The sequence below is a fragment of the Thamnophis sirtalis genome, unplaced genomic scaffold (genome assembly GCF_051295495.1).
Source record: "Thamnophis sirtalis isolate CommonGarterSnake01/CBP01778 unplaced genomic scaffold, rThaSir2_p1.2 scaffold_9, whole genome shotgun sequence".
NCBI lineage: Eukaryota > Metazoa > Chordata > Lepidosauria > Squamata > Natricidae > Thamnophis > Thamnophis sirtalis.
In genome coordinates this window covers 70,308,849-70,322,118 of record NW_028261389.1, presented here as the reverse complement: position 1 = coordinate 70,322,118, position 13,270 = coordinate 70,308,849, and positions in this window count along the sequence as shown.

Below are 13,270 nucleotides of genomic sequence, written 5' to 3'. Positions count from 1 at the left end.
GCCAGCATGGCAGTGGAAGATTGGACCATGTGATGGATGTATGGGTGTGAGGGCAAGATCTTGAGCTTTCAACTGGGTGGGGAAAACCGGGAAGCTTTCAGATTCGGGTTTTCCCAGACGTGCAAAAATGGCTTTCTTAATAAATTGGAATCTTTGAGCAATACTTTGCCTTGGACTCTGATTTACTTTTGGATGCTATTTGGACACCTGACACCAAGAATGTAACACAAATTTGTGTGGACCGTCTTGTCCTTATTGAAAAATGTTCCTCCTCCGTAGAGTAGCTTGAAAAACCAGTAGAGTTGGGGGAGGAAAATAGATTTTAAAAAATCTGAGCAATTCAAGCCCCTCCTTCTTTTGGTTAGTGCCATTATTTTGACTATTTTTACACAGACACACACTTTGTATTATTTTTTCCTGAACATCCTGTTCACGAAGTCAGTGCCAAGAGTGATTTTAATGCCCAAAGAACTTTGAACATTTGCTAAACAAATGGTTGTAATTTGAGGACTACCTATAGTTCACCAACTATAAAAAAAACAATCATCCAACAACCCATGGAAACAATAGAGAAGGAGAAGGGCTTCGTTGGGTGATCCATGTTGATTCTTACTGAGTGCCTAGACAAGGCCATGTAATTTCTTGCCAACCATATGGAAATCGCTTGTCATAGCAGCTTCCAGGAAGTTCTTTGATTCTCCAGTTCAATCCATAGATTTGGGATTCCCATATGGTTCCCATTCCAGTACAGTTAGAAATTCTGTTTATATGTAGCACCAAAGAACAAACAAAGAGTACAGTCACAAATAAACAAGGGCAACAACAGAAAGAGGGAGAAAGAGAAGAAAGGGCAAAGGAGAGGAAGTAAGGGAGGGGTAGTAAGAGTAGGAGAGAGGGTAAGAAGGAGAAGAAGAGAGGAGGAGTGGGAAAGAGGGAGGGGAAGAAGAAAAGAGGAAGGAGAGGAGGAAAGAAGAAGGTAGAGAAGGGAGGTTGGGAAGAAAGAAGGAGTAGAGTTGTTGCAAAATAAGATGGATATATGGCGTGGCAAGAAAGCGACCCTGATTATGCTTTTTATATTATTAAACAGTTTGTGATAAATGCTAGAAGATAACAGATGCGTACTAATAGTACCTATGAGAATGTATATTCGTGAATGTATATGGAAAGAAAAAATAAATCTTTTTACAGAAAAAAAAGTACAATCACCATGTGCTTTACTGCCAACTGTTAAACAGGACACAGGAAACTCTACTTGGAACAAAAAGCCCAAGAATACATACCATAGATCCAAACTTATAAACACTGCCATCTACTGGCTGAATACTACAGTAGTTGCTGTATAGAAATACGTTCCAACAATGGATTTCAACAAATACTATCCTCGTCAGCTCTGCATACCCTAAGAATTCAGCCAAGGTCAACTCCATGTTGTCAAAAGCAGGGCTAAAACAACCACAAGGCCATATGCTGGGGGAGATGTCCCCAGTTCCCATTCTGATTTTGCCTGGCGTGACTTCCAGGGCCAGGCTCCCATTTTACAATCGCGTTTTCATTTCAACTCCTTCAAGAGCAAAAATATCAAAGCCTCAAAAATAGCTGAGAACAGCTGTGTGGCAGCACCACCTGCGATGCCTCTCTACAGAACACATCCCGTGCCAATGATTGGTACTGTTTCTTAACGCCGTTATTCTCTGATGCGGCATGCTAATAACCATGTTTCTTGATTAAAGGAAAAATCCCAACAGGATGTATAAAACCCATCGCTCTCCTGGAAGGGGGGGAAAAACCCAGAAAGTATACTGTACCGACTATGTTGTTTTCCAGTGAGTTGCATAAGAGATTTTACAGCAGCTTGAAGTTAAAGAGCATGAATTTAGAGCAGCTTGAACATTTGCATGGAAGGATTTGCTACGATTGTCTCTCGAAAAGGAAATTTGTACGGCAGAAGGCAAAGTATATTCGCTAATCTGCTGAATACAAAATGCACCCTACTTCAAGAAACCAAATGTTGAGGGTTGGAGCAGAACTTAGCTATCCTTGCAATTGGAAAAAAAAGAAATTAATATCTCGCGGGGGGTGGGGGGTGGAGAAGCATATTGCAGAAAATTCTCTCAATTGTGATATTCAAAGGCGACTCTGTTGCAGAGAAGTGAAACGTACACTTAATTGGCCAGACGGGGCTAATTCCAGCCTTGAAGGTCCCTGGTTCTCCTGGTGAGCCGACTCTGGGGGAGTGGGCGCTCATCTCCATTTCAAAGCCGAAGAGCCAGCGCTGTCCGAAGACATCTCCATGGTCATGTGGCTGGCATGACTAAATGCCACAGGTGCAGGGAACGCTGATATCTTCCCACCAAAGGTGGTTCCTATTTTTCTACTTTCATTTTTACATGCTTTTGAACTGCTAGGTTGGCAGAAGCTGTGACAAGTAACAGGAGCTCACTCCCTTATGCGGTGCTAGGGATTCGAACTGCCAAACTGCTGACCTTTCTGATCGGCAAGCTCAGCCACTTAGCCACTGAGCCACCGCATCCCTTAGTGGGACGTAGTGCCTTTATTTAGCAGCCATTCCTGGCTGGAACGCTTTGATTCATTCACAAGGACTGTATTTGAACAGCACATTCTTATGAGTTGAACCAAACCTGTTTATGGCATTCAGAAATGAATGCTTAAAGGTCCAAAGGGACATACTCCAGGAGGGAAACCTGTTGTGTCCAGGACTTTCTCCCTTTACAGTGTGGAAAGAGAAAAGAGGAAAGTCACATGTACTTTGAATGGGCACTGGCTGAAAGCCAGATCTGGAGACTATCAAAGTGTTGGAAGACATGTCCATCTAGGTTCAGTTCCAAGTGGGGAGAAAGACACTGGAAATATGGTGGCTGCTTTGTAAGGATGGTGTAATGAGGAAGCAGAACCACCAAACATGTGTGATTCTGGGTAACTAACCACATGGAGGGGGGGAGGGAGGGAGGGAGGGAGGGAGGGAGGGAGAGAGAGAGAGAGAGAGAGAGAGAGAGAGATTTTCATACCCTCCCTTGGGCTTTGGACTTGAGCTTCCTGTTCCTGTGGCAAGGGCATGCATTCTATTGATTGCAGTCAGACTCCCATGTGGCATTTGTCTTGAAGTCATGTTTGGTTGAAACTTGGGCTAATGTATTGTAGAGGCTTGGTTGCAGAGGTGGGTTCCTACCAGTTCGCACCTATTTGGTAGAACCGGTTCGTCAAATCTACCGAACCGGTTAGAAGAGGTCCCACCAGTGGAACCGGAAAGCAGGCCACACCTACAGAAGAGGTTCCAAAATTTTATGAAACCCACCACTGGTCCTTGGATATGATTGGTTAAGCAATGTAGGTCTGGGCAAAACAAAACATCTAATGGTGAGAGGAAGATGAGACACAGTAATTGCATATAGCATTTTGTCAAACTCTTTTATGGAGAAATCTAAAAGAGCTTGTTGGAAGAACTATCCATCTGCTTCAGTTCCAAGCGGAACTGAAAGGAACTGGAGACAAAATGATTGGAAAGAGGGTTCATTTATTGATGAAGCAGAACCACCAGCACATGTGATTCTGGGCAGCTGACCACATAGAGTTGAGAGTGAGGGTTTTTTATACCTTCTCTTGGGCTTTACACTTGAGCTTCCTGTTCCTGTACAAGAACATGAATTCTATTGCCTGTTGTCAGACTCCCATGATGTCATGTAGGGATTATGTAAGAGTTATAGCTGGCTCTATAGCAGTGGTGGGATTCAAAATATTTTACCACCGGTTCTGTGGGCATGGCTTGGTGGGCAAGGCATGGTTTGGTGGGTGTGGCTTGGTGGGAGTGATACAGGAAGGATACTGTAAAATCTCCATTCCCACCCCATTCCAGGGGAAAGATACTGCAAAATATCCATTTCCTCCCAATCCGCTGGGACTCGGGAGGCAGAGAATAGATGTGGGTGGGGCCAGTCATAGTTGCTATTTACCGGTTCTCTGAACTACTCAAAATTTCCGCTACCGGTTCTCCAGAACTGCTCAGAACCTACTGAATACCACCTCTGCTCTATTGGCAAAGTATAAAACCTAGGGGTTTGTCTGAGTTAAGTTCGGTTGAAGTTTGGAGGGTGATGCAAGAATTCCTATTATCGCTTAATGGCTTTCTTCTCTCTTGGCTCTTTGGTAAGGGCTAATCTTTGGTGAGGGATTATCAAATCTGCATTTCTAAAAGCTGCCCCAGCTCAGTTTCTGCTTGGGGGGCAGAGGGGCCGGAGCTCCGAGTTTCTGTCTCCCTTAAGAATTTATTTTTAAAAAATTCTCCTTTATTGGAAATGTTTTATCCTGCCTTTAAAAAATATTCCTCAAAATATTTCATTCTTCTATGGAGGGTGGCGGCTTCGCACAAGCTCTTGAAGGGTGGGATAGACAGAACAGGGAACATCTGCACATTCTCTTTGCAAACATGTGTGTTTCTGTTGCCTTACTTGAGAAGATCAAAGCTCCGTCTCCATTTCTGTTGTGATTATTACTGACAAACTGGCAGATGAAATTAAAGATGTCACACCAAGGTGATAATCTATTTTTTTTTTTAAAGAAACACGGTCCTTCTGTTATGCTCAGTTTTTGTCTTCCATGTTTCAATATTGGGAGCTGGTGCAGTGATTTCTGCTTTGTTGGCTGGATTCTTTAATATTACTCTAAATATTTGGCTGGCCTGCAGAATTTCTGGATAGCGATCAGATGGTCTCACCGTGATCTGGAAAAACTTCTTGCTGTTTTTTTGACGACGTCTTGATTTTTGCAACTCTGAAAAGATCCTGAAAAGAAAGACGCTTCTCACGGCATTTAAATAAGAGATATTGGTTCTTTACTTAGCTAAAGTTTCCTTTCCTGTTTGACAAGTTTAATTTCCTGTCCTGTGCTTTAATGCAAATTGGCTGAAAGGACAGATTCAGAATGCCCCATTAATTAGTTAAAGGTGACTCGTAAGTAGCAATTCACAAGAAGTGTGTCAGAAAAATGCTGTGAAAATCTCAGAGTGCTTCAAAGTGTTAACAGAACCTAAGCATTCAGTCAGCAGCTGAAATATCAGTGTAGCAGTGGTGGGTTCTCCGGTACAGTGCAACAGGGCCCGGCGTCCACCACATGAATGCGCGCAGCACACCCGCACGCCCGCAGACACATGCACACGCAAGCAACATGCGCATACATCCTTACCTCCTGCAATGCTCTGTGACGCCTCCGTGACACTCCAGCTGCTCGCCGGAGCATTGCACAGATTCCGTACGCTCCGTGCATGTGTGTGGAAGCGCCAAAGAGCTCAAATACCAGTAAGGAGCGTGGGCGGGCGGGTGGGTCCTCCAGAGCACCATACCAGAACGGTACCCAGTGTTCCCGGCAGGCACCGTTCGTAATCCACCACTGCAGTGTAGTCAAGGTTATTCTTATTATATGGTTACCTGAATATATTTACAGACAAGACTGCTGTAGGGCCAGGCGGGTCCAAACAATCAATATGACAGAAATCCCCCTGCTGAGATCCCACTCCTTTTTGTAACATACATCATGAATCACCTGTCAAAAAGATGGTCCTTGATGGGGCAGCAGTAATGGCTACTTTGACTTGTTCGATCTTGCTGCATGGACACCAAAATGGGTTGGATATTTGCAAACTACGAGGAGGCCTTTCTGAGACAGGTAGATTCCTCAACGAACAATTTATTGGAATACATCATCTTGGCATAACTGGTGAAAACCAACTCTGAAAGTTCCAGCGGTTTTCACCTAATTAAAAAGTGAACATTCCCCCTTCGCCGCAGGTCACATTGTACCAATAGTGGTGCTGGCAGGTTGCTTGGTTACCCCACTTTTCCTCTTCTCAGCCACCTGTTAGAATGACCTTGGTTCCCACAAGAAAACTTTTTATTTAGACCGCAAAGTCGAGCAATATAATTTCCCCCCTCCCTTTCTTCCCCTCTGCCTTGTGGCAACCACAAAGCCTCAAAAATGGCCTCAGCCAGGTCTGCTTCAGGGTTGACACCCTCTTTCAGTTGAGCTTTTCTTATCATCCTACCATTTAAAGCATTTTTTCCCCCTCAGACCTGGCCACAAAGATGTGTAAATGTCAGTGTTGGCTGGGGAATTCTGGGAGTTGAAGTCCACCCATCTTAAAGTGGCTAAGTTTGAGAAACCTTGCTTTAAGCAGACCAGCTACTCTGTATTTCATGCACTGACACACGGGGAGTCATATCTCTTGAAAAGGACATCTTTGCAAAGCATTTCTGAAAATGTTCTCCGGCTTCCTGGAGTTGGAAGCTTCTCAAAAGCTCTACTCAAAATCTCTCCCTAGATGGCACTCTTGAGTCCAAACTTCTCTTCTGCACTAGAGACACCCATAATGTTTATTCATACGGCTACAGCTTTTGGGGCGGGTGCCACCTGTTCCTGTTGACTAATTAGGACAACCTCAGATAACCTGAAGTGAAAAACCAGCTCCAACGGAATATATCACTCTCTTTTTATTGCACAAAACCCACACGCTGCAGTTTTGTGTAGCAGAGGCAACGCAGGCGGGTCAGGCTTCAGCCCGTCTTCCCTTTTCGTTGACCAAACCCTGAATTGCATTGAAATGGAGACCTTGAAATTCAATTAATTCAAATGGAGAAACTCAGATTTGGAGATAGTCAGGTTGTGTTTTTTCCCCCCTCTTCCTTTCTCTCTGTGGGAGTTGTACTGAAGCATCAGCCAACGTAGAAAGCAGCTCTGGTTAAAATGCGTTTTCTCCTGAGAGACATTGAGTTGAGGAATGCATAAAGAAAGTAACACAGCGATGGTTTTCACAGGAACACACAAAAAGTTTGTTAAAAGGTTGCGGGGAGGGGGCAGCGATGTTTTGCATTAATGTATTAAAATGGAACACAGTGGCTCAGTGGCTAATACGCTGAGCTTGTCGATCAGAGAGGTCAGCCGTCCGGTGGTTCGAATCCCTAGCGCCACATAATGGAGTGAGCTGAAGAACCAGCACTGTCCGAAGATATCTCCGTGGTCATGTGGCCGGCATGACTAAACGCCGAAGGCGCACGGAGCACTGTTACCTTCCCACCAAATGTGGTCCCTATTTTTTCTACTTGTATTTTTTACGTGCTTTGAACTGCTAGCTTGGCAGAAACTGGGACAAGTAACGGGAGCTCACTCCGTTACGCGGCACTAGGGATTTGAACCACTGAACTGCCAACCTTCTGATCGAGAAGCTCAGCGTCTTAGCCACTGCGCTACCAAGTCCCCAGTATAAAACATAGAAGGTATAAATGCAAATAGACAGATAAGGCATGTTGAAGATGCCATCTGCCATGGACTTCCTTGGGAAGGTCCCAGGCGGTGGGCCTTCTCTGTTATGGTGTCCCACCTTATGGAATATTCCCTTCCTCCTCCCCAAATTAGATTAGCTGCATCTTTCTTAATGTTATGGAAGCCCCTCAAGATCTGGTTATGTCTCTAGGCCTGGGCCTTCCAGGGAACTGGAGACACCTTTAGCGGGCTCCATTACCGAGATGGATATATTCTCTCATTCTCTCACTCATTTTCTCTCTCTGCCTGGGGTTCGTAAATTTAAAATGCTAATTAACTCCTAATGTTTTCATGTTGACTTTTTATAGCTTTCAAATGCTTGCTTTTAATGTATGTATTGTTTCTAGTTCATTATTTCACATCTCTCACAGTTACTTTGTATGATGGGCAGCCCTGTAAAGCACGGTTCTCAAACTCATGGCGCCACATAACGTTTCGCGATGTTTTTTCTCTTCACAGAGCTGGGGTGGGTGTGGCCTGCGTGTGACACATCTGGCCCGCGGGATACCAGTTTGATACTCCTGCTGCAGTGGTGGGATTCAAATAGTTTAACAATCGGTTCTCTGCCCTAATGACCAACTGGGTAGGCGGGGCGCGGTGGTCATGTGACCGGGTGGGTGTGGCCAACTCAACATCACTCACGTCGATGGGCGCTTCTCCTTAGCTGTTGCAATGGAATAAGGGTTAATTGGAGAGGCAGTTTCTGTAAGCAGGGCAATAAAGATTAGGCTAGAAACAACACCAGAATGTTTCCTTCCTGCCTTCTTTACAGGATTAGCCCTGTAAAGTGGGGAAAAAAACAAAATGAGATTTCTTCCAACCGGTTTTCCAAATTGCTTAGAAAATTAAGAACTGGTTTTCCCGAATAGGTGCGAACTGGCTGAATCTCACCACTGCCCTGTTGCAAAGAAATGGATGGATGGATGGATGGGTACACCACCAATTCTCATCATTAAAATTTAGGATTTCAAATGTCACTGAAAATTTAGCAATGTATTGATGCAATTTAGCAACACAAGACAAGAATATCTTTTCATTTATACCATGGATATTTAAAAAGTTAGTGCTTTTGACTATTATCACTCCCTCACATTTTCTTTAAAAAAAAGTTTCCAAACTTTCAGTAATGTATGACTTCCATTGTAAAGATTTGATTCATTATCCAGCTCAGGGATTTTAATCTGTTTTAGCTTTGTTTTCGTGCTTCAATAAATCTCGTATCTCTGTTGCTTCCTACTTTATATTGTGGGATTCACTGTGCTCTACGATAAACAAGATTTTATTTGTTGAGTAAATCTGCGAAATGTGTGCAGGGGAGCCCAATTCAGGAATGATTTGAGACCCAAATCGTTTGTCGCATCAAAGGAATGCCACTCTATTTCACCGAGGGACTGAAAAAGCATTAAAATGCAATGCAATGCAGAATATATGACAAAATATATGCTCTTTTAATATAAGATGATTTCAATTGCAGGATTCACATGCAGTGTTTTTCAAGCTGGGAAACCTTAAGGCATGTGGCCGAAAGTCGAGGAATAACTACAGTCATTTCTAGTGCCTGTGCAGGGCTTATGAAGCAATACTGAACAAGGCTACAACATATTTTCAATTTCTTTTTGATATTTAGATCAGTGGTGGGTTGCTGCCGGTTTGCTTTGAGTACGTGCACAGTTGACTGTAAATTTCAGGTTCTGCATGCGCAGAACATGGAACAATTACTAAAAAACTTTCTGGCAATGGGAACGGCAACTGGGGAACTGGTTTCGGGGCGTGGCCAGCCTGAGTTGCTGCCAGTTCTGCAACCAAGGCCAAAATACCACTACTGCTTCGCCCAAACCGGTGCGAACCGGTAGCAACCCACCTCTGATTCAGGTTATAATCTCAAAGGTGCAAATAGACTTTCCCCATCACTTTGCTTTGTAGCTAAAAGCCACTTTTATGCTGTTGTTGGAAGAAATGTCCATCTGGGTTCAGTTCCAAGTGGGGAAAAAGACACTGGAAACATGGAGGCTGTTTGGAAAGATGATTTAATGGTAGACAGGATCACATGCCTTGGAGCTTCTGGGTGAAAAGGGAAGAGATGCCGAGAGTCCCTGCGTTTTATGCCCTCTCTGGGCTTTGAACTCCCTGGGGCACAGGAAGTGTATCTTGATTGGTTGCTGTCAGAGGTCATACTTGTTTTGTAGGTGTCTGTGTGCTAGGTTTGGTTGAAACTTGGTGGGTGGTGCAATGAAGGGCCATGAAATGGCTCTGCCTGAAGGGGGTAGATCTTTGTTATGTAGAATAGACTGGCTTGGGCCATAATGGCCCATTGACCATTGGGGGAGGAGGGCTGAGTTCCTGCCTCGCTTTTGGGGAAATATTCTGCCTTTTTAATATTCCCTAAAATATTTCATTTTCCAAGGAGAGGGGTGAGTGCTAAATTCCTACGCTGTTCACAATCTTTGCTTGTGAATCTCCTTCGATCTTTGAAAGAGGACCTTTCGAGGGGGGTCCCAGAGACCCCTTGCAAGTCCAGCTGGGTGAAATTGTGCCACTGGACAAGCAGGTGTCGCATTCACAAAAGGCTCTAGCAGGCATTGGTGTTGGGGGTAATTGTAATTGTAATTTAATAAATTTATATGCCGCCCAATCCCGTAGGACTTCGGGCGGCTTACAAATACAAGAGTAAAATAAAAAGTAAAATATAGGGAAAAACGAAAACAGATTTAAAAGCAACACACCATACACTCAAACCTAGATGGGGCTGGACCTCATTCATGGGTCAACAACCCCAGGCCTGCCGGAACAGCCAGGTTTTAGTGGCTTTTCGGAAGGCCGAGAGAGTGGGAAGGGTCCGGATCTCTGCGGGTAGATCGTTTCACAGGGCTGGAGCAGCTACAGAAGGGCCTCCCACGAGGGGTCGTCAGCCAGCATTGTCCGGTCGACGGCACCCGAAGGAGCCCCAGCCTGTGAGATCTTATCGGCCGTTGGGAGGTATGTGGCAGGAGGCGGTCTCGCAGATATCCAGGTCCTAGGCCATGTAGGGCTTTAAAGGTGATAACCAACACCTTGAAGCGCATCCGGAGACCGATAGGAAGCCAATGCAGCTTGCGGAGGATAGGTGTAACATGGGTGTATCTAGGTACACCCGATATCGCTCGCGCGGCTGCATTCTGGACCAACTGAAAATCAAGACGGTAGGCGTAAAGGCCTGATTGAAGCCCTTCCTCTTTCTATGGCACACATCTCATGAGATACATAGAAAGGGGTGAGGCTTCAATCATGCAGTTTGCAGCTGCTATTATGACTTTTTGGATGCTTTCCCGTCCCAGGAGATGACCCGTCAGAGCTCAAGGCATGGATTAAAATGCCACTTTTGTCAGGTTCTGCATTTCTTCAAACACTGGGATGAAATTCCCAGCTCAGAAAGCACATTAGATTGAAGAACAGGGGTGCAAAAAGTCTGCTACTAGAAATGTTTTAGAAGCATATCTTTATTTCAGGGGTGGGTTGCTGCTGGTTTGACTAGCGGTTCGCAACCCGCATTCAATGCGCACCAGGCGTGCACTGCATGCGCTTGCACTGTTCAATGTAAATTATTCTTTGTGCATGCGCAGAAGAATTTACAGTGAACGGCCCATGTGCAGTCACTAAAAACCAAAATGGCGGCGGCCCAGCGATGGTAAGGGAACCGGTTTTGGGGCATGGCAGGACTGGGTCGCTGCTGGTTCTGCGACCCGGGCCTGAATTCCACTACCGGTTCGGCTGAACCGGGCCGAACCGGGAGAAACCCCCCCTCTGCTTTATTTGAAAAACTTTTCTACACAACAATTCAGCTAAAATGTTTCCCATAGCAGCAGGAATACATGCCAAAACATCTGTTTCCATAACAATTCTTTTCTCTTTTCTTAGCAGAAAAAAAAAGAAGAGAAAATAGATTGGAATAGATTTAGGAATGAAAATATGGTCCCTACCGGTTCCGTGTCCCAGTCACAATTTCCACTACCAGTTCGCCCAAACCAGTGTGAACCAGTACCAACTCACCTCTGGGTTGGAGACTAAAACATATGAAGAACGTTTACAGGAATTGGGTATGTCTAGTTTAATGATTGATTGATTGATTTGATTGACTGATTGATTTGGCTTGTATGCCGCCCTATTCCCGGAAGACTCAGGGTGGCTAACAATAAAAAGGGAAGTGGGGTACAAAAAAAAAAAAAAAACAATTTAAAAATTCAACAACAGTCGTAACATCGGATGGGGCTGGATGATTCAACAGCCCCAGGCCTGCCGGAACAGCCAGGTCTTAGTTGCTTTGCGGAAGGCCGGAAGGGTAGTAAGGGTCCGGATCTCAACGGGGAGATCGTTCCATAGGGCCGGAGCAGCTACAGAAAAGGCCCTCCCCCGGGGAGTCGCCAGCCGACATTGGCTGGCAGATGGAATTCGGAGGAGGCCTAGTCTGTGGGATCTAATAGGTCTTTGAGAGGTGACTGGCAGGAGGCGGTCTCTCTGAAATGAAAAGAAGGACCAGGGGAGACATGATAGCAGCGTTCCAATATTTGAGGGGCTGCTACAAAGAAGAGGGAGTCAAACTATTCTCCAAAGCATCAGAAGGCCAGACAAGAAGCAATGGGTGGAAACTGATCAAGCAGAGAAGCAATCTACAACTAAGGAGAAATTTCCTAAGAGTGAGAACAATTAATCAGTGGAACAGAAATTGCCTCCAGAAGTTGTGAATGCCCCAACACTGGAAGTTTTTAAGAAGAGATTGGAGAACCATTTGTCTGAAATGGTTTAGGGCACTGATGGCGAACCTTTTTAGCCCTGAATGCCCAAAGTGGAACATGTGCGCATGTGTGCGCACTGGAGTGCCGGAAACCTGAAGACCAGCTGGCTGGTGCTTGTTTTTTGGGATGTTTTCCAGCTGTTTTGCAGGCCTGAAAAACAGCCTGAAAGCGGCCAAAAACAGCCCCCCCAAAGGCCCCCAAACAGCCTGGAAAATGGCTGTTTTGGAGGCGGTTTTCGGACTATGAAGACCAGTGGCCAGCGCACATGAAGAGCAGCTGGTGATGGCGTGCGTTCCCACAGAGAGGGCTCTGTGTGCCACCTCTGGCACATGTGCCATAGGTTCACCATCGCGGGTATAGGGTTTCCTGCTTGAGCAGGGGGTTGGACTAGAAGACCTCTAATGTCCCTTTCAACTCTGTTATTCTAAGAATTCTTCCATTTGCGGAGAATCATTTTCCCTGCTGGTGACATTTCCTGGTGCCTTCTCCAGCAACATTGCTTGTGCTGAATTTGAGTCTTTCCATCATGCTAGAGAGCCCACTTAGCTGAAACTCTGAGGCTTCACACTGCACTATGCCATAACAGTAATCTCCTGTGTGGAAACAGCCCATCGGCGTTGTGCCAGAATTGTTCCACTGGGTCATGTCAAGTGTTTTCGTGATGTTCATTGGGTAGAGAGTCATTATGAAGACAATGAAAGGAGACAGATATTGGAGAGTTCTCCCATCCCACCCTTTTTTTTCTCTTCCCGTGCTCAAATAATAGAAGAATAAAATTGATGTGTGGGAACAAAGTGCTAAGTACAGGCCTGAAATAGCCAACCTATCATTAACACAACTGAAAAGAGTTCCAGGCTCATCAACTGAAGCTGTGACTGCCATCAAATCAAAGCGATTTCAAATACAGATTTTATCCCTTCTGCACTCACAATGACACAGGTGAGTGAGATTAATTCAAAGCAGTAGAACAATCACCATTTGCACGTGATATTTTTTTGCTGGCTCAGTCTCTCTATCTTACCTTGTCCTTAGAACAAAAATCTCTCCAAAATCTTCTAAAGACTTTGAGCATTCTACAATATTCTGATCCAGATCAATAAGGAGGAATTAATATAGGGTGGAAATTCAATACTGGGTCAATCAACCAGGTTAATTAGTCCCTTCTTCCAGGCTAA